The sequence below is a fragment of the Papio anubis genome, chromosome 2 (assembly GCF_008728515.1).
Source record: "Papio anubis isolate 15944 chromosome 2, Panubis1.0, whole genome shotgun sequence".
In the NCBI taxonomy this organism is placed as follows: domain Eukaryota; kingdom Metazoa; phylum Chordata; class Mammalia; order Primates; family Cercopithecidae; genus Papio; species Papio anubis.
In genome coordinates, this window is record NC_044977.1 from 106,110,570 (window position 1) to 106,130,962 (window position 20,393).

The window sequence follows — 20,393 nt, forward strand, 5'->3', positions numbered from 1 at the left end:
CAAAGAGGCCTTTGCTTCTTTCTCAGCTCCTGATGGGAGCTCTCAGGGTCCCCATGGCTAGGTGAAAAGGGAGTGGGAGGGGGCATTGGAGACAGAGTGCACAGCTCAGAGAGGCTGGGACACCTGTGCCAACAGCTACGAGTGAGCCTAGGGCATGGAGTGGCAGGAGCTGGGGCCCCTGGAGGTTGTGGGGTTCACACCTGGAGAGACTACCTGATTCCTTCGGAGTGGTCCTGGGGATGGTAGGCCCCAGGGAGAGGGCGGTGAGAGACAGTGACAGTTCCGGCCTGGGTCTAACCCTGGGACAGCTGTCCCAGGTGGGACGGGGTGGGCAATGGGATGAGGATCAAGCGCCTCTCCTCCTGCAGGGGAGCTGTTCTGGGTGGCTGGGGCCTGGCATAAGAATCATCAGCAGATGATTCTGACACTCTGTAACCCAAATGCCTGGGTCCTAAAATCTCAGCAATTGTTGGGGATAGAGAAAGGGAACTGGGGTGCCTCTGACAGCCACCAAGCCCCCTGCCATGCGAGCTCTCTATAAATGTGATTTGAACAACTATGACTCACCCGCACACACCCCTGCAGTTTCGTGGTGAGGACACAGCTAATCATAGCTGTGTTTGGGGGAGGAAAAGGGATTTTGCCACAAGCTCCACAACAGGCTAACTCCCTCCTTCTCCAGGATGGCAAAGCGGGTGTGACTGGCCAGGAGTTTGGCAAGTAGGAGTTTCTGCCTCCCTGGGGATTGGCTCTGCCCAGGGAAAGAGCACATCCCTAGAAGGGCCATTAAGGTCAGGGTTGGTTCCCAGGTTTCTGATCAGAGATGACACCGGGAAGACCTGAGCTGGATTCCCTCCAACCTGTCAGGGATGATGTTTGCTTGGGTCTTGTTTTTGTTTTGATTAGGGCTGAAAGGCACCAATTACAGGACACCTAGTTGTATCCCAAACTATCGATGAGGAAATCAAGGTCTCAAGAGGGTGAAATGACTTGTTCAAAGTCATAAAGGGAGAGTCTTAGAGGCAGAGCCACAGCCCCAGCTGCAGATTTGTTGTTCTTTCTGCAAATTCTTCTATGTCTATTTTGATTCCCTAAGAAATGACAACAAAAACAAAAATATCAGCTACCATTCACTGACTAATAATACCTGCCAGTTACTAGATTAGGTGGTTTATGTATATTACCTCAGGCTGCAAATGGAGATGAGGCGTTCGAATGTCGGGTTTACAACTCTACATTTTCTTCCAGGTCTGAGGTGCAATCATTCTGTGCCGCATGCTCTCAAATTCACAGCCAATCAGGCTGTGCTTGCTTTATCCATTGATCTAGTACTTTCTACATGTGAGGATCTTGATTGGGCTCCAGGAATCCACAGATAAAATAGGACAAGTTTCTTGACAGTGCACTAGGATCAATGATTTACCAGAGTTATAGATAAAGGATCAGGAATACAGACAAATGTGTACTGGGAAGATGAAGAAGGCTTCCAGATTCAGTGACATTTAGGCAGGGTTTTGAAGGGTGAGTAGGAGTTTGCCAGGTGGGGCTGCAGATGAGAAAGATGAAGTACATGCAAAGAAAATCACATGTGGAAGAGCTGGTGGAGTGAAAGTGTTCTGTGTGTTTGAGAACAACAAATATTTTGAGACAGAGTGTGGTGGAATGAAGGGGAAGGTGTTAAATCACACCACAGAGGCAGGTTGAGACTACCTGAGCAAGGCCTTCCTTCTAGGCTAAGGAGGGCACCGCTCAAGAGGTTTAAGCAGACATCTGCTTTGGAAGGATTCTGAGACTCTCATTCCTAGCTTATGTAAATACATATTCTACCTCTGATGTAGCCTGTCTCTCTCCCCCAGACCTCATTTGTCTAGGCACCTGTGAATATGTTTGTCCACCTGGAATGCTAAGAGTCCTCCAGTGAGGCTGACACTGACTGCCAGCTGTGGTCACAAACTCCTGCTCTTTGCCTCTGCACAAGAACATTCTGGGCGCTCCTCTGGCATTCCCCTCATTGACTGGGTATTAGTGGGGTCTTTACACCCTGGCATTCTGCTTGGTCAGGCGCTGTCAGATGGCCCATTCAGTGGAGCTGGGCCTTGGACCCACAAAAAACCCTTCCCTGTCCCTCTTCTGGTCCCAGCCCCTGGCCTACCCCAAACCAAGCTCTGCCCCCATGAGAACTACCCTCTCCACCCTACCCCAACTCACATCCCAGGGTGCTTTAACCTTCCTGTTAGAACATGCTTTCTTTCCCCTGCTTTCTCCCTGGCTGGCTTTCCAGCCCACCCTGGTCTGGGTGCCTGCAATACAGTGGCATTCTTCTTGTCAAGTTGAAAAAAGGACCTTTCTTTCATGTATATTTTCATTTTCAATCTCAGTTAATCATCCAAAAGAGACTTCCTGACAGAGAGAACAGAAGACGCCTTTTGGAGCCCGACAGGCTTGAAGCTGGGCTGTGACCTTCAGCAACCATTTCACTTCTCTGAGCTCCAATATCCTCATCTGTAAAATGGGAACATCAGCCCTCACCGGGCAGAGATTACAAAAGATAACATGCATGTCCATCAATCAAGGAAGGGTTGAGTTCAGTCGAGAGACCCGAGCAGGAAGGGGCACATTCCTAAGCTTCTTCTAAGAACTGGTACCTTTAGCTTCCGGCTAAAAAAACACAAAACAGAGTGTGTTAAATCAGGGCTTTGCGCTGTTGCAAGTGACGCTGTAGTGAAATGGGAAGGAACCCACCCCCAGTAAGGATCCTAAGGCCTCTGCCAACAGGAGGAAGACGTGTCCTTCCTGTTCCTAAGGGAAATGAAAGGCTGCAGCCAAAGCTATCTTCCAAAGCCCAGCAGACAGGTGGCTCTTGGGCTGACCTTTGCCAGGCTGGTAAGCCTCATAGTTTCATTGTTCCACCCGGGCTGGGGAGCTGGTTGGTGGAGTTGGCTTAGAGAAGGGTATTTTGTATCTGGCTTTTGGAATGACTAATGAATGAGCTGTCTCCACTGCAGGAGAATTATGCCACTTAAGCAAAACCCAGCCGGGCTGGTCGGCTCTGAGATAGCTAATAGGAAATGCCTGTCAGAGCACTGACGCTTCAAAGCCAAATATATTCTCACTGTGTTCTCTGTTTGCTAAGTTTACTTTATGCAAAATATAACTCAGCTGAAAATATGTAGATGGCAGAGTGCTCGCTCCTTCCCTCTGGAAGAAATTGCGAAGATGGGGAGGAGAGCAGTTCGCAGTTAACCCTGCTGGTCCTGCCAGGCTGAGGAAGAGCCAGACCCAGAGATCTACTTGCTAGAAAGTCTGTGCCCCTGATGGGTCCATAGCAACTGCAGTCTTCAAAATAGAGGCAACTCCCTCCTGCCACATTTCCAGACAAGGGGAATACAGGGACCGTGGCACTGGTGAGCACAAACAACCAGCCTGCCAACTTGTCCCGTGTTGCAGGGGCCAACAAGGCCATGTGGGGACAGCTGAAGTTTTGACCTGCTTAGTGACCTTGCCCACCAATACCCACCCCTCACTGGTGAGGGGCAACAGCCTCCAAGCAAGAAGCAACCAAAAAAGTCCGTGACTCCTATAACCCCTGAATGGAGCAACAGCCGGGGGAAGCTGAAGCAACGTAATCTATGAGAAGAGCACTGGATGGGGAGTCAGGGGAGCTGGGTTCTGCTCCTGCTTCTGCCTCTTCTTCTGCGACCTTGCAGGAAAGGTTTTCAGGCCTTGGCTTCACCATCTATAAATGGAGAGATTGGACCAGCTCAGCAATTTCTAGTGTCACATGACACTACCACTCTGTATTATACACAACAGAATGGAGGCAGGAGTGTGGCAACGGCACCCCATTCTCAATTCCCTGACCCTCTCCCTCTCTCAAGAATTGCCATAAGGAGCTGGGCATAAAGACAGGATCATCTTTACAGAGATACGTGAGATTTCTCAATACCCAAAGTAGAAAAGATCCCCCGAGGCCATGACCATGGAATGAGCATGTGCAGATCCCTTGCTGAGGAGGAGCAAAGAGACAGGAACTCCTGCAGCCTTTGACTTGGAAACATCCTGATTCCCATAAGGCCACAGTCACCAGGTAGCCTGCTGGCAGCTCATTCCTCTTCCCAAACACCCTCCCTACATCAAAGGTCTGGCCTCCTTCATGGCAGGCATTTGGGTTTACTCCTCTGGGACAGAAGTGGTGAGGGCTGGGCCTACGGAGCCGTGGGCTTCTCAGAAAGACCTGGAGAATAACCATTGAACACCCAAGTGTGTGACGCAGAGTAGGGATGAAAATATTAATTAGACATGAAGAGCTCCCTGTTTGGTTGCAAGATGAGAACACACAGAGGAGGCTAGGTGCGGTGGCTCACGCCTGTAATCCCATCACTTTGGGAAGCGGAGGCGGATGGATCACAAGGTCAGGAGTTTGAGACCAGCCTGGCCAACACGGTGAAACCCCGTCTCCACTAAAAGTACAAAAATTAGCCGGGTGTGGTGGCGGGCACCTGTAATCCCAGCTACTCGGGAGGCTGAGGCAGGAGAATGGTTTGAACCATGGAGGCAGAGGTTGCAGTGAGCCGAGATCGCACCACTGCTCTCCAGCCTTGGGGACAGAGAGAGACTCCATCTCCAAAACAACAAAAAAAAGAAGAACATATAGAGGAAACAAAGAATGTTGTAGGGCAAATCACTTGACACTGACGTTGCTTTTTAAGCACATTAGAAGTTCAGAGAGGTAACGCCCTCGGGCAAGTTGCTGAATCTCTGAACCTCCGTCCTCATCTATAAAATGGGGATGATGATGACTTCCCTTTGCTACAGAGACAATGTAGATAGAATGCCTCACACACCACCCAGCACATTTTAATCACTCAATAAAAAGAAGCTATTACTATTTTATTGTCAAGGCTTAGAGGAGAGCTTCTCAACAGAATGGGTTCCAGGTGAGCAGAGACCTGACCCATCCCTTTAGCCCTTGGGGCTCAGCCTGGGGTGTCTGGACCCCTTAGCTGGCCCTTCTCAGGCTGCCGGCAGTTCCTACAGTATGTCACACAGACAGTAGCCATTCCTTTGTGTGCAAAGAACGTTGGGAAGCCCTGACTTAGAGACCTCCAAGTAGGCTTCAAAACCTACAAGGCCAGCCAGGCACAGTGGCTCAGGCCTATAATCCCAGCACTTTGGGAGGCTGAGGTGGGCATATCACCTGAGGTCAGGAGTTCGAGACCAGCCTGGCCAACATGGTAAAACCCCATCTCTACTAAAAATACAGAAATTAGCCAGGTGTGGTGGCGTGCACTTGTAATCCCCGTTACTCGGGAGGCTGAGGCACACGAATCGCTTGAACCCAGAAGGCGGAGGTTGCAGTAAGCCAAGATTGCACCACTGTACTCCAGCCTGGGCAACAGAGCAAGACTGTCTCAAACAACAAAACAAAACAAAACCTACAAGGCCTTTCATGAGGTGGGCAGCATGGAGGGGCTTCTGCTGCCCTAATAGGAATCAAGGAAAACAGCAAAAACCAGCCACAAAGAGTGAGAGATGGTGGGCCTGAGAGTCAGGGGACAGCTGGGAGGTCTCGGTGCCCTGTACAATGTCTTGCACATGGACCCCCAGCACATATTATTAGGTGAGTCATTGATTCTGCTCTATGGGGAGCAGAGTCCAAATTGAGAGATATTGAGGGAAAAGGCTGGAAAATATCCACTCAAGTGGGCTGAGACCGGGCAAGGGGCAGGAGGCAGAGCTTGGGGCTTATGGGGACATGCTGAGGCTTAGGAGCTTGTGCTGCTCAGGGGTCAGAGGAAGACAAGGGACAGGAGTCAGTGCAGACACTCAGGCAGGCATCAGATGGCAGAACAGGGTGGAATGCAGGCATTCAGGTCAGCAAGCAGCCACGGACCGCAGGACGCATGAGCTCTAGTGCTGAGGAGGCATTGAGCCAGGCTCAGCCATACAGACTGGTCTCAAAAGGGGGCTGCCAGGGCCACGGGGAAGAGGCTGCCACTGGTAGATAGAAGCGAGGGAGCTACATCAAGCCCAAGAAGTCAGGGAGAGGTGCTGACACTCGCTTAACCCACCTTAGAGAGCCATGTGGGGATTAAAGCAGGTATCGGCCCATCCAGCTGGGGGATGGTGGTGGAAAGAATCACATGAGAACCTCTCCATGCACATGGGACCGTCACAGACACCGGAGGGCAGGGCTGGGGAGTGGAGGAAGCTGGGCCCGAGAAACTGACTTGGCTGCCGTGTGGTCAAGCACAGCACTAGAGGGGCACAGAATTGTGCTCAGTTCAGGTAGGGCTGGGAGGCTGGTCCATCAGGCAGGTAGGGTGGAGCCACTGGGAGGTCAGTAGCAGGAAGGCAGCTGCAACCTGGTTCTGGGTGGCTGGACCCCAGCTAGAAGCAGGATTCCCAAAGGGGAGTAGACAACTGTCAGAGTCCAGTCCTTGTCAGACACCCTTAGAAGGAGTGGTATAGCACATGGGCTTCGGTCTCGGACAAGCCTGGTCTGAATCCCGTTCCCCCACTTTAGCAGTTGTACAACACTCGTGGTAACACTTAACCTTTCTCGGTTTCCTTATCTGCAAAATAGAGAGAATCCTAGCACCTACTTCACAGGGATGAAGGTTAAATCAGGCCATTTGTGAAACTTCTGGTGTATATAGATGCTCACAAAGTTGTACCTATTCTAACCATGAGGATTAGCCCCTGAGATTATCAGGTTCCCAGAAATCAGGAGGGCTTCCCAGATTAGATGGGTAGAACATGGCAGAAGCCCAGCCCATGTGAGAAGGAAACATCACAAAGGCTGCGACCACAGAGAAGCCCAGATCCCTGTGAGTCCTTAACAAGTGACATAATCCCCTCAAGCCTCAGTTTCCTCTCCTATAAAAGGGAGATACTACTGTCTGCCTTTGGGGTTGTTGTGATGATTAAATGAGATAATGTAGTGAAGAGTCCAATCCAGTAAGAGCTTAGTGAAAAGCTACTCTGTGGACTAGGATGATACAGGAGGGAGGTGAGTGAGGATGGGACCCTGGGGGTAAGTGGGGGCCCAGGCTTACCCTCTGTACTCCAGATCCCAGACCTCTCACAGTAGGAATACTCTCTCCCTGCAGAAGCAGACGCAGTCAGAGCTAAGGGGGCTCCACAGGAATGTACTCTGCAAACACACTCACATGCTCTCTGATAGGATTCTTCCTACCTGGATGGAATTGACTCAGGAACCAGGTAAGCCACATCTGATGGTGGAGACAGCTTGTGGCTGTAGCTGGGAAGGGAGAAGAGAAAGAACAAGGGAGGTGTAGGGGGGTGGCGCTGGTGGAAGAAAGATATTTCCATTGACTCTGTAAGTAAGTAATGACTTGTGCACTTTCTACGGGTCCAGCCCTATAGATACCACGTGAACAAGTCATGGTCTCTGTACCCTCAAAACTGAGCCTAGCAGGAGAGCCTAGCACAGGAGCAATGAAAGGGGAGCTTTGGGGCTGGACACGGTGGCTCACGACTGTAATATCAGCACTTTGGGAAGCCAAGGCGGGTGAATTACTTGAGGTCAGGAGTTTGAGACTAGCCTGGACCAACATGGTGAAACCACATCTCCACTAAAAATACAAAAGTTAGCCGGGCATGATGGCATGCACCTGTACTCCCAGCTACTGGGGAGGCTGAGGCAGGAGGATCGCTTGAAGCTGGGAGGCAGAGGTTGCAGTGAGCCAAGATCAAGCCACTGCACTCCAGCCTGGGGGAACAGAGTGAGACTCCATCTCAAAAAAAAAAAAAAAAAAAAAAGAATGAAAGGGGAACTTTGGGGAGATGGTTCAGTGACCACATTCTGACTGGAATGAGGCGGGGGCTTGTGCGGGCAGGAATGTGTTCTGTGATCAGGTGAGAGGGAGTGAAAGTGGCTGAGGATGCAGGCTGTGTCACTGGTGGAGAGAGCACTGTGTGTCACCAGACAGATCCCATCCCATCGCAGCTCTACCTCTTACCAGCTATTTGGTTCTGGACAAGTAAGCTTTGGGGGCCTTCAGTTCCCTCCTCTGTAAGATGAGGCTGCTAGTACCTGCCTCACAGGGTTGTTGGTGACTATGAAATTAGGTGATAAATAGAAATCTGGCCTCTTAGTAAGTGTTCAGCACATGGGGGCTATGATTAATAAGAACATTCATCACAAGGAGAATCTAGGAGATAACTAGAAAGCATACATGAGGACTTGGGAAGTACTTTAGTTGATAACTGGGCAACTAACGTGTTGAGTATCTTTTGCGGGTATAGGAGAGGTTTGGACTGGAGCAGAGTGGGGAGTCTGGCTCCTCAAGAGGGAGGACCCCCAGGTCAGCTCAAGCAAGGGGATAAGATTCAGTTGAGGAAGAAAGCACTTGCGGCCGGTGTCTAGTTTAAACGTTTCCACCTTTACTTTCTCCAAGACGCACCCCGGAAGGGCAGTCAGAGGATGGCCTAGATGCCCCGAGCCAGCGTTGGGCTTGACCTGGCCAAACTCTGAGAGAAAGATCCTGGACCAAAAGTGTAGTGTGAAAAGGAAATGGCTGCTCAATCGCCATCTTTCTTTCTGTAGACAGAACAAACCCTCAATAAACATGTTACCTTTGGTTTTTTAAAGTGGCAGTCCCATTGGAAGCAAAGGACTTATAAGACAAGGTCCCCGATAGGAACAAAAGAATCACCCCCACCAACGCTCTTGCCAGAAATGAGCTGAAATTCTTGGAGAAGTCTCGGAGCCAAAATTCTCAGGAAGAAGTCCCAGAAGACTGCCCATCAGATGAAAAAATGTAGGGAAAATGTAATGTGTAAAATGATGAGCTGGAGAACCATCCAACAAGCCTGCACCGAGCTATGTCTTAATGAGGCGAACTCCAAAGACGCTTTTCCTTTAATCTGGCATTTGAAACGAAACGCTGCTAAGACGCCCCCAACTCACCCACCCCACCCTCATGCGTTGCCATGACTACTCAAGTTCTTAGACCATGAAAGAACAACCTCAGCATTTTCCTCTGCAACAAAAGAAAATTATTCCAGGTTTCTAGGCAGAGAACTCCAAGGAATGGGACCTGTTACTGGATAGCAGGTTCTTCAGAATTGCTAGGGATGAAATCTGAGCCTATGGGGACCAGAGCTTTCTGAAAAGCCAGTGGAAGGAAACTGAGGGTGACAGGGCCCCCCCTCTCGCCCCAGCTCACACAGCCTGTGCTCTGCCGCCATGGCTGGCTTCCTCCCCTCAGCTGGACCTCATTTGCTCCTGCAATGAAGCAAGTTAAAACACATCCCCTGTCCATATGGGAAAGGGCAGGGGGTGGGAGAGGAGCAGGTCCCAGCTCAGTAGGTCCCAGGGCAGCAGCAAAAGGTGACTTTGCCTGCTCTCTAGCTTGGTGTGTCTTGAGACAACCAAGGGAGGCCAACCTGTGGCATGGCTAGGAAGCCCCTCCAAGGCCCCCTTGAAAGCCTGAGGTCCTGCTAATGAGGGCCAATCTAAGCTTTCTCCCAAATCCAGAAAGCAAAGCTGAGGAAGCAACAGTTGGACAGGCAACCTGCTCCCTCACACTCCCTGCCCGGCCCGAGCTTCAAGTGGAAACCCAGACACTGCTCTCGACATCTCCCTTTCCTTCATCCTCCATGTCCAGTCCTTCAACGCCTTTTGAGACTACTTCCTCAACATTTCTCAAATCAATCCACCTCTTTCTCCATCGCTATTGTCTTGGTTCAGGCCTCACCATCTCTAGTCTGAAGTGTTCCTCCAGACCACATCCACACTAGGGCGAGAGTGGTCGTTTCAGAACACAAATCTGAGCAGATGACCTCTTGCCGAAAACCCTTCGGTGGCTCCCATCGCCTTTAGGATAAATTTTCACATTCCTTAGAAAGACATGCAAGGCCTTTCATGATGGATGCCCCCATCCCTACTCACACTACTCCAGACATAAAGAAAGCATTTCCCCGGCCGGGCGCGGTGGCTCAAGCCTGTAATCCCAGCACTTTGGGAGGCCGAGATGGGCGGATCACGAGGTCAGGAGATCAAGACCATCCTGGCTAACACGGTGAAACCCCGTCTCTACTAAAAACTACAAAAAACTAGCTGGGCAAGGTGGCGGGCACCTGTAGTCCCAGCTACTCGGGAGGCTGAGGCAGGAGAATGGCGTGAACCCAGGAGGCAGAGCTTGCAGTGAGCTGAGATCTGGCCACTGCACTCCAGCCTGGGCGACAGAGTGAGACTCTGTCTCAAAAAAAAAAAGAAAGCATTTCCCCAACTTATACATTCTTGCATACCTCTGGGCCTTCACAAATGGTTCTCCTCTTCCTAGAAAGGCCTTCCGTGACCCAGCATGCTGGATATCTTCTGCTTACCACGCCAGATCCGCTCTCCAGCCTGCTCTGTGCCCCAAAGTCTGCCCCGTATAGATCACATCAATCAACTCCAGTGCCCTCTGGCTCCTGGTTGGGTTTGGCCAATGGGGACCAACAGCAAGAGTTTGAAAGACAGGAAAGAATGAGGTCAAGGCAATTGATTCCCTCCTTATAAGGTTGCATCGGGCCGGCTGATCCCTAGAGGGAAGATCACTCCTATCAAGGTGACCTGAACGACAGACTCTCCCTCTTTCCAGGGTACAGGCTGCCCCTCTCCCATGTCTTCTGGCCTAGGGGTGGAAAGAGCTCTGCTGCCCGTGACCCTGAGTTTCTGTACTATCTTGTGTTGTTCTCCCACATTCTGCCCAAACCTTTGCAAATAACCTCTTTGTGGTTATTATAAACCCTCCCCAAATCACGCTAACTTAAGGGGGCCTGTTCCCTTTTAGGACCCTGACTAATGCACTCATCCTTTGTCTTTGCCGAATCATAGCCATTCCTTGGGACTACACTCAGGCACCCCCTCCTCCAGGAAGGCTTCCCTATTCTCCCCAGGCTGGTTCAGCTGCCCTTCCCCTTGGGCTCCCAGAGCTTCTGTATGCTCCTGTGGCAGCTCTTCCCACACTATTGCAAAAGCCAGTCATTTGTACTAAATCTAAGTCTGCAGAGGGTGACTGAAGTTGAGTGTCTTTTGTGGGTCTGAGGGGAAGGTTTGGAATGGGGTAGAGTGGGGAGTCTGGCTTCTGCTGAGGGATGCCCCCCCAAGTCACCTCCAGCAAGGGTATAGGGTTTAGTTGAGGAAGAAAGCACCTGAGATCAGTGTGGGATGGGGACCTTGTGTCATTGCTCATTCCTGCACCCCAGAATCTGGCACAAAGCAGGTCTTCAGAAAACATTTGCTGAGTGAAGGAAAGAAGAAATCATAGCTCAGAGTGAGACCCTGCCCAAGAACCACGGGGGAAAAGTGCAGCATCCCTTTGTGGTTGTCAGTTGTAGGAGCTGGTGTTCATCAAACCAGGGCCCAGGGGTTCAGTCAGATCACAGACCAAAGGGCCGGAGGATAGGCTGTTATTTAAAGAAGACCCCCAAGCCCAGGACCCGAAAACCATGTCAGTGTGCATGGGGAGAGAGCAAGGGAGATGTGCTGATCTGTGTTTCAACAGCTGTGCTTCCTGAGAAAAAGGAGTGAACAGCCTCCCTCAGCCTGCGGGGACACAGTGGAAGGGTTCCTCCTTGAGCTGACAGCCCTGCGAACCCGGGCATCAACCCCAGGGAAACTCACATTAGGTTGCTGAAATCAATTATTAAAAGCCCAGGGGTAGCCGGGTGCGGTGGCTCATGCCTGTAATCTCAGCACTTTGGGAGGCCGAGGCGGGTGGATCACGAGGTCAGTAGAGCGAGACCACCCCGGCTAACATGGTGAAACCCCATCTCTACTAAGTACACAAAAAATTAGCCGGGCGTGGTGGCGCGCGTCTGTAGTCCCAGCTACTCGAGAAGCTGAGGCAGGTGAATGGCGTGAACCTGGGAGGCAGAGCTTGCAGTGAGCCGAGATGGTGCCACTGCACTCCAGCCTGGGTGACAGAGGGAGACTCCGTCTCAAAAATAAATAAATAAATAAATAAAAAGCCCAGGGGCTGTTCCAAAGGACCCAGCAGTACTCTCCCCAAAACATTACCAAATCATTCATTCTTTCTTTCAGCAAAATTTACTGGGGACCTGCTCTTTGCAAAATTCTTCTTTTATTTATTCTGTTAAAATTCTATCCAAAAGGGAAAAGTCATTTTTTTCCTTCCAGTCAGTGTCCCCAGTGAACCCTGCAAGAAGCCTAGCAGGGGCCGGGCGCAGTGGCTCACGCCTGTAATCCCAGCACTTTGGGAGGCCGAAGAGTGCGGATCACCTGAGGTCAGGAGTTCAAGACCAGGCTGGCCAACATGGCGAAACCCCATCTCTACTAAAAATACAAAAAATTAGCCAGGTGTGGTGACGCGTGCCTATAATTCCAGCTACTTAGGAGGCTGAGGCAGGAGAATCACTTGAACCTGGAAAGCGGAGGTTGCAGTGAGCTGAGATTGCACCACTGTACTCCAGTCTGGGCAACAGAGCAAGATTCACCTCAAAAAAAAAAAAAAAGAAGAAGAAGGCGGCTAACGGGGCAGAGGGTGGGCTTCTGGGGGCAGAGGGTGGGCTTCCAGGTAGAAAGGCCCTGCAGCACCTGGGCAAATCATGGAAGAGGGGGCAGACATGGTGGGTGGAAGGCAGAATAGGGAACTGGTATAGCAAGAGGGCTCTAGAGCTCTCGCTCCCCGATTTTCTAGATATCTGGCCTTAGGCAAGTTACCTCATGTTTCTGTTACTCGGCTTCCTCCGGTGCAGAATGGTGGGCATAATAGGACCTAGCTCAAAGAGTTACTGTGAAAATTAGATAAAATCAAATATCCTCCATGAGGTCACCTAGAGCACTGGGTCCCAACCCTATCAGACTCAGTGCTCCCATTTTTACATCAAATATTTTGTAAGACCACCTTGACTATTCTGAAATGAAATTTATAGATGATATAACCCATCTATGCACATATTTTTTAGAAAATCAATACACCACCCTAACTATAAGATAATGAACAAAAAGGAAAATAACTTAGAATAAACGAATATGCACTGCAATCTAGAAATGCTTGGGCATAACTACACTAGAAGAGATAATGTAGTCAAATGATTGCACCTATTTGTAATAAATAAGCTTGAATGTAAGAGAGGTAAAATAATATTCACTGGAACATTATGGGTACTTCTTTATATTTGGTGTTCTGAAACAAGACTAAATAAGAATTATACAGTCATACAGATATGTAGAATCACTACTCATCTACAAATGCAGATGAATAGAGGTGGGTTGTTTTGGCAACTCAAATACTATGAACATATTATTGTTGTTATTGTGGTTTTCTAAAATGGTAAACAACTCCTGGCAAAGATAAAATACAGTGTTCTTTCCATTTATATGATGGTAGCATTCATTAAAAATTCAGTGCATATTAAAATTGTACAAAGGGGCCGGGCCCGGTGGCTCACACCTATAATCCCAGCACTTTGGGAGGCCCAGGAGGGTGGATCACTTACGGTCAGGAGTTCAAGACCAGCCTGGCCAACATGGTGAAACCCCGTCTCTACTAAAAATACAAAAAATTAGTCGGGGGTAGTGGTGGGCACCTGTAATCCCAGCTACTTGGGAGGCTGAGGCATGAGAATGGCTTGAACCCAGCAGGTGGAGGCTGAGGTGAGCAGAGAACATGCCACTGCACTCCAGCCTGGGCGACAGTGAGTCTCCGTCTCTAAATAAATAAATAAATAAATAAATAAATAAATAAATGAAATTGTACAGAAGTACTTTGTGTTTATATGCAAATTAGAATTAGGTTCTAGGCTCAAACCAATATAAAGAGGTTTTCTACCTACATGAACATCTGGTGGAGCTTTCAAATGTCAGGAGACGTGCAGGAGAAATATTCATTGTACAAGACTGCCCTGCCTATGGCAGGAAGTCTGCTCCCCTCTACCTCCACCTCAGTAGTGCCCCCAACCAATGTAACAACCACCACACGTTTCTAAAGTGCCTCTAGGGGGCAGTACTATCCCCATTGAAGACAAGTGGGCCAGAGTTTATGGGATTATCCAATAGGAAGCCTACCGAGGAATGCAGGATGACAGGCATACAATCTCCAGAAATGCAGAGCAGACAGTCAGCGTTAGGGAACTCTATCAGCACTTCACACTCAGACCCTGCTGTTTTGCTGTGTTCTGCTATGTTATTGTTTGGTGGGGGCCATAGAGCAAGGCCATTCCCCAATGGACAGGGGATGAGATCTCTCCTGAAGACAGTGAAGAAGAAATCAGCACCAAAACAGACAGAGCTTTTGCACAGACTTCCAAGTTAAAAAAAAAAAAAAAAAGTCTCTCCAAACTGATACACCCTTGTATTTTTCTTCCCTGGATGATTGTTGGGAGCTCTTTGAAAAGAATATCATCAGCACTCTTTGCAAATAACCCTCAGTTTGCTCACCTCTTGCTCTGCCGTGAACATCACAGAGTATTTCACAATGCTGTAACATTTTGCCTCTCAACTGAACGTATCTAAAGAAAAGTCATTGTCTTTTGTGGATACAAAACCGCACTTCTAGCAAGACCGGTCAAGGCATTGGGGTGAGGTAGTAAGCTAGTGTTTGCCCACCCCATTCCTTCTCTATGCAGCCTTGAGGCTTATTTACCACTAAAAAGAGCAATCATTTCTAATCATCCCGGGAAGAGACAGATCCTCATACAGAACTCTGGGATTCAGATGGTGGCATCAGACACAAGGGGAACTCTCGTCTCCTTCTCAACTCCATTCTTTATTTAGTGGGTCCATCTGAACTTTCAAGAGCACAGCTGTCCCAGCTTCTGCCCCAAGGCCAGGGCTGGTGCCACGGCACTGACCACGCAGAGGCAGCCCCCACACTGGTGAGGGCAGGCCCTGAGCCCTCACAATCAAGTCGTATCTTGTAAACAAGATTTTATGGGCTCATGTTACTCTCTCTGTTTATTTCTGGTTTTCTCCCCAACCTGTGGTAAAGGCTGGTCTGAGGAATCCAGCCTGGTCTCAGCTGGCCTGTGTGTGTTGAAGGGTGGGGATGATGAGTGAGAAATCTCAAGGAGAAATTCTAGTCAACCCTCTCCACACAGAGACGCTCCCTTCATTGCTAAGCTTGCAGGAATTGGCTTTAATTCATTAGAAAAGGTGGCGACTTTTCCGCCACAGGATCTGGTGGAGCAAGGGAGGCCCTAGTTTTAGATGAACCAGGCAAAACACCAGGAAGGGGTCTCAAGCCCATGGGCTAAGCCCCCAGGCAGGTTATTAGAATTTGAGAATAGCATGAAGGCTGACTTTGTAGCAAGGAGCTGTGATGTTGGTGCCCAATTTGTAGGCTGTAGGGAGCACATTTTTAATCTATTTGCCAGGAGACAACGTGGGTCCACCAATAGTTGATGGTAAGTGTTCATTTGGGAGAGAGTGGCTCCATCCACAGATAAAATAGATCCAGCAAAGCTGGGAACCAAGCAGGCTGGACACATGTCACCTACTGTGTTAGTCCGTTTTCACACTAATGATAAAGGCATACCTGAGACTGGGTAATGTATAAAGAAAAAGAGACTCACAGTTCCACATAGCTGGGGAGGCCTCACAATCATAGCGGAAGGTGAAAGGCACATCTTACATCGTGCAGGCAAGACAGAATGAGGGCCAAATGGAAGAGGAAACCCCTTATAAAAGCATCAGATCTCATGAGACTGATTCACTACCACGAGACCCGTATGGGGGAAACCTCCCCAGTGATTCAGTTATCTCCCGCTGGGTCCCTCCCACAACACATGGGAATTATGGGAGCCACAATTCATTTTTTTAAAAATTTTTTTAATTTTTTTTGAGACGGAGTCTTGCTCTGTTGCCCAGGCTGGAGTGCGGTGGCCGGATCTCAGCTCACTGCAAGCTCCACCTCCCGGGTTCACGCCATTCTCCTGCCTCAGCCTCCCGAGTAGCTGGGACTACAGGCGCCCGCCACCTCGCCCGGCTAGTTTTTTGTATTTTTTAGTAGAGACGGGGTTTCACCGTGTTAGCCAGGATGGTCTCGATCTCCCGACCTCGTGATCCGCCTGTCTCGGCCTCCCAAGGGAGCCACAATTCAAGATAAGATTTGGGTGGAGACACAGTCAAACTATATCACCTACATAAGTTTTTGAGGACAGAGAAGGAGCCAAGAGAAAAAGAGAACAAATATGCAAATAAAATAGAAATAAAAACTAAAGGTGTTTTCTGAAGATTTATTTCTCATTATCTCCCACTCTCCTCAGGAGTCAAAGTCAGCATGGTCCCAGGGATCCCCTAGAGGTAGGGGAAGCTGCATCAGGACGAGGACTAAAACAGCTCCATCTTAAAGACAAACTGACATCATCTCCGAAAGCCCTGAGAAACGTGCTCTTACATAGACCTGAGTGTTGGGGCTGTTCACTTTAGCAAGCACAGCAGCAGCCTAAACATCGCTGATACCTCCACCATCTGGCCTTCTGCTCCACAGAGCTGCCGCCCCAACTTGGGGCACACTTTGGGAGAGAACCAGAGGGAAAAACCTCTCAGCAGTAAATGTGGATCTCACAAAGCCTGTGCACGCAAGCAATGGTTCTCAGCCCTGCGTGCACATTAGAATCACCCGCAGAGTTTTTAAACACACCCATGCCTGGGCCCCACAACCAGAGGTTCTGATTTAATTGGTCTGGAGTAGGACCCAGGCATGGATATGTTTTCAAAGCTCCCCAGGTGATTCTAACGTACAGCCAGAGCCGAGAACCACCACGTTATACAATAGGAGAGGCCCTCGGGCTCTCACTCAGATCCCAGTTACTCTTAATTTATATATACTTCGAACAATCCTGTTGTCTGGTTTTCTAGCTGTTATAAGATTAAAAGCAGTACTTTTAGAAGGGGAGAGAAAGGCTGCTAATGAAAAGACACTAAAAGCAGCAAGACATAACACATGGAAGTCTGATCACAGGGTAAAGATAGAAAACCTATAAAAAGCAAGCACAGCATCCAACCTCTCCCCACTCCAGCATATCTTATTTACAGTCAAGGCCTGAGGGCTCACTTGATGGGGAGAAGGGAGCATGATGGTTGCAGTGCAAAGGGCAAGTGATAAATATTGACTGTCCATGATGTGAAAGGCATGTGTAGACAGTCGCTACAAACATTAGCTCATTTAATTCTCATTACAGTCCTATACGTATTATTATCCCATTTTATAGGTGAAGAAACCAAGACTCAGGGAGGATCATTGGTTTGCTCAAAGTTGCACCAGCAGTGAGCTGCAAAGCTAGGATTTGAATGTCAAATGTCAATCCATTTGACTCAAAAGCTCACATCTGTTAGAAAGTGCCACATCTGCCTGCTAAGCTAATATTTATAATGATGACCCAAAGTGTAGAGCTGTGTTCCCTTCAGTGTCCAGCTGTTCAAGATGTTCACTTTAGGAATAGTTACACACACACACACACACACACACACAAATATGTGCTTTTTAACAGTGATGAAAGAATTGAGTACCCATCCAGGAAATAAATAAATAAATAATACACGTTATTTCCCAGCTCACACCATTCATCAGAATGAATACCAGATGGATAAAGATGGAAATGAAATCATAAAGGTACTAGAAGAAAATATGAGTGAATATTTTATAATCTTAGGATGGGGAAGGACTTTCTAAACATGTCAACAAAAGCAGAGACCATAGAGGAAAAGATTAATAGATTTGACTACAAAAAAAATTAAAAACTTCTGTACATCAAAACCCACCATAAATTGAAAAAATATTCAGCCTCACTAACATTCAAAGAAAGGCAAATTAAAACGGCAATAAGAGACCTTTTTTTGCTGATCAGATTGGCAATGATTAAAAAGAATTATTATACTGAGAGTTGGCATGGGTAGGGGAATCTGCACTCACACACGGTTGGAGGGGGTGTAAACTGGTATAAAGGCATTTTGGCAATATGTATGAAAAAAGCCTAAGGAGGCACATATCTTTGACCCAGAAATTCCATGTATAAAAATGGAAAGGACAGGATTGATTCACTATACACACAAATGCATGTGTGCCAGGATTTTATTCACCGATGCACTGTTTGGAATATTGAAAAACCAGAAGCAACCTGAAAGTTTAACAAAAACGAATTAGTCAAATAAATTATGCAACACATAAAAAGCAATACTATATAGCTATCAAAAATGGTGCTGTATAGACAGACCAATGGAACAGACTAGAAAGCACAGAAACAGACCCAAGTAAATACGAGAATCTGGTCTATAAAAAATATCAAATCAGTGAGACAAAGATAGATTTTTAAATAAAGCGCATTTGGCTAACTGGAAAAAGATAGAAGCTGGATCAATATTTCTCACAGCACGCCAGGATAAATTTCAACTGGATCAGAGAAATAAATGCGGAAAATAAAACCATAAAATTGCCAGAATAATAATAGAACTCTTTTATAATCTTGGAGCAGTGAAGACCTTTCTAACTGATTCAAAAATCAAGAAGTCATGAAATAAAAGACTGAAAAATACATCTACATAAAAATCTTAAAACTCCTGCATGGATAAACCCCATAAGCAAAGTAGAAAAATAAATGGCTAACTGAAAAAAAATTACAACTCATTTAGCAGAAGGTCAATCACTCTAATACATATTTGTTTCTATAAATCAAAACCAATATCCCAACAAAAAGGTACCCATTTTCAGAAAAAAACACAAATAGTTTTTAAGCGTATGAAAGAATGTTCAATCTTATCTATAATAACAGGAGAGCAAATTATATAGGAGTTGCAATGATATACCCACTTTTCACCTATCAGATTTGCACATATCCAAAATATACTCACTTGCTAATGTTGTAGGGAAAGAGATACCCTCATTCTTTGCTGGTAGGAGTGCAACATGGTACATCCTTATGAAGGGCAATTTGATATTTTCTATTGATGTTACTGATAATCTATTTTCCCCTTGATTCATCAGTCCTACTCTCAGAATTTTTCCTGCAAATATATTTGCACATGGACAGAAATGACATATGTACATATTATAGAATTATGTATAACAGCAGAATATCAGGAATATTTCGAATGTCCAATTATATGGGCTGGTTAGATATTATGATCCATCCATACCATGAAATACCAGGAAACACCAGGAAACTCTCTATATACTGATATGGAAGTCTCCACTATACGCTATTTTTTTTGGTTGTATTTTTGTTTTGTTTTTTTAAGGAAGGTGCCAGAGGGGAGGGATGAACAGGTGGACACGGGGGATTTTTAGGGCAGTGAAAATACTTTGTATGATTCTATAGTGGTGGATATATGTCATGATACATTTGTCCAAACTCACAGAATAAACAACATCAAGAGTGAACCCTAATGTAAAATATGGTCATTGGTGATAATGATGCCAATGTATGTTTGTCAACTGTAACAAATGTGTTAATTGTATGTTAATCCCCCAGCAGTCGATACATTTGTTACAATTGATACATTTAACAAATGCAATACATTTGTTACAAAAGTTGATACATTTGTTACAATCAGTACATTTAACAAGTGTATTACAATTGATACATTTATTATTTATTATACATTTGTTAATACATTTAACAAATGTATTGCATTTGTTACAGAAGTTGATATATTTGTTAAAGTTAATATATTTAACAAATGTATTATAATTTATACATTTATTATTATTTATTATATATATTTATTATTGTTACAATGGATACTTTTAACAAATGCATCAATTGTAACAAATGTATCAACTGGTGGGGGACGTTGATAGTGAAGGAGGCTATGCACGTGTGCAGACAGGATATATATGGGAAATCTCTGAATCTTGCTCTCAATTTTGCTGTGAACCTAAAACTGCTAAAAAGTAATAGTCTCTACAAAAAACAAAAACAAAAAAGTAAGGTGCCCAACAGTGTATACAGTGTGTTATCTTCTGTGTAAGAAAGGATGGGGAATATATATCTGCATTTGCTTGTAACTAGGAAAAGCAGTAACCTATGGGAAGGGAAGGCAGAGAACCAAGTGAATGGGGACGTGTGGGAACAAGAATTCTCAACATATGCTTTTTAATGTTTTGATTTTTGAACTGTGTAAAAGCATTATCTATTTTTAAAATAAAATTAATACGTAATGGTACAGATTAATTTGTGTTGACATAGATTTTCAAAATCGATTTAGTGCATAAAGTAGGTCACAATTATATATAGAATAATCCCAATTTTTAAAAATATATCATACTTACATGGTCCTACTCATCTATATTGGGAAATAGGAAAGAATAGAAAGATATAGTCTAAAATACTAATAGTGGCTATCTTTAGTTAGTGGGATTTAGGGTTATTTCGTTTTAATTGTTTTTCTTTTTATCTGTATTTTCTAATGTTTATAA

The 20,393-nt window shown here is 46.7% G+C and overlaps 1 long non-coding RNA gene across 1 annotated transcript; it reads right to left on the bottom strand.

The window, feature by feature from the left end:
• Nucleotides 1-16,196: 16,196 nt before the first annotated feature.
• On the bottom strand, nucleotides 16,197-20,393 carry LOC108584611. The gene is made up of 2 exons (XR_001899904.3): nucleotides 18,827-20,393; nucleotides 16,197-18,096 (listed from the first exon to the last, which is right to left on the bottom strand). It is a non-coding gene; the product is annotated as an uncharacterized LOC108584611 (long non-coding RNA).